A 5017-nucleotide genomic window follows, 5' to 3' on the forward strand; every position below is an offset into this window, starting at 1 on the left:
CACATGCGGCCAGGGTTGGATTCCGGCCTTTGTTGAAGCAATTTATTTTATTTAGAAAATTGTTCTTTCCATACGGGCATTCAGGACCTCCTCTGACTCAAGCCAAAGCACTGAAAGATGATACCTTGAAAGGCAGCACGCCACAAATAAGCAGTTAGAATTGTAAGATAAGCTGTAAAGACTAATTACGGTTAGAAAGCTCGCCTCAGTCGGCAAAGCGTCCACCTCTTGATTTTGGCTCAGGTCACGGTCTCTCAGTCCAGAGATGGAGCCCCACGTGGGGCTCCACGCTGAGTGTGGCACTTACTTGGGATTCTCTCTCTCCTCTCTCTCTGCCCCACACCTGCTCGTGCTCTCTCTCTCAAAATAAATACGTAAACATTTAAAAAGAAAGCTCATAGATCGCTAACTGATAGAGTGATTTCTTTAATCCATTTTTCCAAGGGAATAAACCAGGCTCAGACGTGATGTGTTGTAAAGCTCATGGCCAGATGATGCAGACAACACATTTTTTGTTTTAAGTTTATTTTGAGAGAGAGATAGGGAGGGGCATCGGGAAGGAGACAGAGGATCCCAAGCAGGCTCTGCACTGACAGTGGGGCTCGAACTCGTAGACCATGAGATCATAACCTGAGCTGAAATCAAGAGTCAGACGTTCAACTGACTGAGCCACCCAGGTGCCCCAGCCAACATGTTGTTATAATGCTTAGCACGAACACTGCTTTAACGGCAAAATTCACCCAACGTTTCTTATGGCCTTCAATATGCCAAGTGCTATATCAAGCCTTAGGGTGAGTGAGAGGAGAGACACATTGCTATGTTCAAAGGTTTACAGTCTAGTGGGGAAGCTGAGCATGTAAAAGTCTAAAATACAAGGTGATCATGATATATATGATGGAGGGACCATTGGGGTGCCTGCCGTGGGGCTATAGGCAGGGACCTAATTCAATGTGAGTGGCTGAGAACCATCACCAGGGCAATTCTTACCCATTGATGGGTCTACAGACCCTTTGGAGACAGGACGATGCATTTTCCTTCTCACGTGTATAAAATCCCCACCCTGCACACTGTTTAACGTGCCTCTCCAGCCTCAACTCTGAGCACGCTCACTTGCTTACGTCCTGCCCGCTGACCTCTTCTCCTGCCCCAAACACCTACCCGGCCTCTCTTAGGCAAGTTCCCTCACATCTACCGTCTTCCTTCTATGCCCCTCTTACCCAATCTTTTTCTCACCTGCAGGTCTTTGCCAATGTCACTCCCACATGATGTGTTGGGCCACACATCAACCCTCACAGGAACAAAGGGGTCTCTGGAGATCCTTGGCCTGGGAAGCCATCGCTGGCTCAGCCAAGACCACATGGGTGCCCTCTCTTTGCTTCTTTAGCTGCTCAGTGACCCAGCCCTCTCTTTTCTGCCCCAGCCCAGGGGTGGATTCAGGGATCATGCCACCAGTGTCCAGGATAGATTCACTGTAGACATGAAACAAGTAGTAATAAAGGCAGCTTTTCAAAAATTTATATAAAAATTCCGTTTCCACTTAAACAATTATACAAACAGAATGGCATGTCCCTTGAACTTCCATAATTCTTTATCGAAAATGCACACTGCCAGGGGTTCAGGTTTATTCACATCTGTAAACTATAAGATGCTAAAACCCCCAAGTTTCCAAGCACAGGGTGACTTTCAGAGTATTCGAGGGGTTTTATGTCTCTAAAGAACTTTTGTGCAATGGGGCGACCGAGTGGCTCAGTCGGTTAAATGTCCGACTCTTGGTTTTGGCTCAGGTCACGATCTCGAGGTTTGTGAGCTTGAGCCCCATGTTGGGCTCCTCCTCTCTCTCTGCCCCTCCCTCTCTCTCTCTCTCAAAATTAAAAAAAAAAAAACACTTTGTGCTATATTGGGTATAGCATATGTACAAGGCATTCAGATATTAACCAACCTTTTTGTATGATGGTAGTAATGATTATGAAGTGGGACAAAATGTACTTGTCAATTGTGAATCAGTACACAAAAGTGAGGGACCATGAGCATCAGGACTCTGCCAGGCCTAGGACTCCTTGGATGTCCCGCCATGTCCGGTTAATCTCAGACAATCGTCCCTCCCTCTTTTCAGGCCTGGGACCCCTTGGATGCCCCATCGTGTCCAGTTAATCTCAGACTATCGTCCCTCCTTCTCACCAGGCCTAGGACCCCTCGGATGCCCCCCTGTGTCCGGTTAATTTAAGACTGTTGTCCCTCCTTCTCCCCAGGCCAAGCCTAACCTAGCTGAACACCTTGCAGTGCCCAAGAAAAATCTCCCCAAGCCAAGAATGGCTCTAAGTTCAGCAACAAACAACAATTAAGACAAGCATCAAGGCCACTGTAAAGCTTGACATGCTCTCGCCTTTCCCAGCTTGGTGATTGCTTCTATTTGGGACTTCCCGGCAAGCCCACCACCACCACTGATGAGCTAGAAATGTGTGCTCCCAACATGAGGGGGGAAGGGCGGGGGGCACCGTGTTCATCATCCTCATCAAACACTAGAGCACAGAGAGGTGGTTCAGCCCCTGGGAGGAGCTTGCTTTATGGCCAACTGCCTGAGCTGACCCCAGACGCTGCCTCTTCCCAGCTGTGTGAACTTGAACATGTATACTAGCATGGCTTCGATTCTTCTTCTGAAAGATTCAACAACAATAAAACTTCCTTTGTAAGATTTTTTGTGAACCCTAAGGGGGCTAACAGTTTTCTGGATCAGAAAATTGCCTAGTGTGCAGAAACCGCTCGGTACATTTGCTCTCATTACCAGCACCATCATCATTCAGCTGGTTTTCAGGAAACTAACTCAAACTAGTGTAGGCAAAAACTTGGGCCTCAGGAGTATAGAAACCAGAGCTGGAAATGCCACAAGGACTCTCTCTTCGTCTTTCATCTCTGCCCCTCTCTTTGGCCGAGCTAATTCTCTTCGAGTGAGACACTCCCCACTTGGGCTCCTGGGTTTTCTCCGGCCAATCCCCATGGACAGGACATGGCATTGAGGAAGATAGCAGCTCTCACTCAAACCTGAAATAAAGGAGCCTCTTGAAAAGGGACCCTCTTGCACACAGATGAGTCAGTTACTACGCTCACTGCCGGCTTCTACAGAAGCATTTCTATAGGAGACAACCCTTCCCCTTCTGGAACACTCTTCTTTCTCATTCATTCGCCTTCACATCTGTCTGTTACCCTCTTATCTATTTAAACAAATATTTAATCACATTTCTGCAAGGTGCCAGGTGCTGTGCTTCGAGGTGGAATCGGAGATGAAAAAGACATAGCTTCTCAAGACTCCAGATTTCCTTTTCTCCTTATAGACGACGACTTGGCCAGAACACATCCATTGGTTAATAAGAGAGAAACTGCTTCTGCCCAAAGATTGATGCCTGGCCATGCTCCCTCTGAAACAATGAAGACAGCAGCTGTTGCCCCACAGAGGCCACCTTGTCCATCAGACAGTGACTTCCAAAGGCCCGGGAGCAGCTGCCTCCACTCACGGGTGACATGTGACATAATTCAGGGAATCCTACAAACGAGGACGGGGCAAGTGTTGGTGTAACCTCACCATGAATGAGTGTTTGGAATGTGGTGAAAACATGAAGCCCAGGTCTGTGACACACAAACAGCTGCAGAGTCAGATGAGCCTGAGAGAAGCATGTGAGAGGTCAGACTGGAGAGCCAGAGTGAGGCCAACCCCCGGCCCCCCCTTCTACAGCCTGCCCCGAGTTCATCCTGGGCCATTTCCTTCCCTCACCTCAGCCTTCTCCCCTCTGTGTATCACTTTGGTGAACACTTCTGGAGGTCCCCTGCTCCGGACTGAATGTTTGTGTCCTGCAAAATCCGTACGTCGAAGCCCTAATCCCCTCCATGTGATGCTATTTGGGGGAGGATGATATTTGGTGGCTTTTGAGAAGTGATTAGGTCATGAGAGCTCCGCCCTCCGGAATTAGAGCCCTTACAAGAAGCAATGCGTCAGAAATGATCTCTCTCTCTCCACCAGGTAAGAGCACAGAACGAAGGCTGCCATCCCCAAACCGGGAGCTGACCTGGCATCCTGATCCCAGGCTTCTAGCCTCCGTCACTGAGAAACACATTTCTGTTGTTGAAGCCTCCAGCGTGTGGCATCTGTTACAGCAGCCCACTCTAAGTCATATCCCTCTAGTTCCCAGGCTGAGGTGGGTGCTGGGGTAGAAAAAAAAGCAAAAATGGCCTCCTGCCCCAGACCAGCATGGATCGCCCCTCAGGAGACGCACACAGCCTGAAAGATGGTGTGGAATTCAGAAGAGTGGCTTTTGCGCCTCAAAATATGACTCAGCTGTGATGTTCATTTTTGAAATTAATGTTTATTTCATTAAAGTTACAAATTTTAAAATTTAATTTTCCTTTAGTTTTTGTGGGGTTTTTTTTTGCAAGTACTCTGTTCTTTTTTAAGTTTACTTATTTATTTTCAAGAAAGAGAGAGAGACAGAGAGGGAGAGAGAGAATCCCAAGCAGGCTCTGTGCTGTCAGTGTGGAGCCTGACATGGGGCTTGATCTCAAGGACCATGAGATCATGACCTGAGCCAAAATCAAAAGTCGAGCACTTAACCCAATTTTCCTTTAGTTTTTAATCCAACTTCCAAATCTTACTATTCTACAGCCATGAGTGGCGTGACTCTAGCAAAGCGAACTCTGACATCTCATTGAGATCACCATAAATAGTTCAAACTTAATTACAAATGTGAAATGTTCACTTTTTTAAGTGCTCCAATAAACAAAATCTTCTTATTTAAATAGCTCCTACAAATCTTATAAATGTAATGATTCCTAAGGTATCGTAACTGTCTATCATGTTAGTAAGACTTCAGTATAAAACAGCAAGTCAGAGTGAATCAGTCAATGGCAAATTTTTAACAGAATCACAAAGCTAATCCATTGCTTTGGGACGCCAAGCTCTTTCAAACATTACATATCCTTAAAATGTCAAACATACACAATTAATTTTCCAAAGGTCAACTATAAATAC

The sequence above is a fragment of the Prionailurus bengalensis genome, chromosome A1 (genome assembly GCF_016509475.1).
Source record: "Prionailurus bengalensis isolate Pbe53 chromosome A1, Fcat_Pben_1.1_paternal_pri, whole genome shotgun sequence".
Taxonomy (NCBI): domain Eukaryota; kingdom Metazoa; phylum Chordata; class Mammalia; order Carnivora; family Felidae; genus Prionailurus; species Prionailurus bengalensis.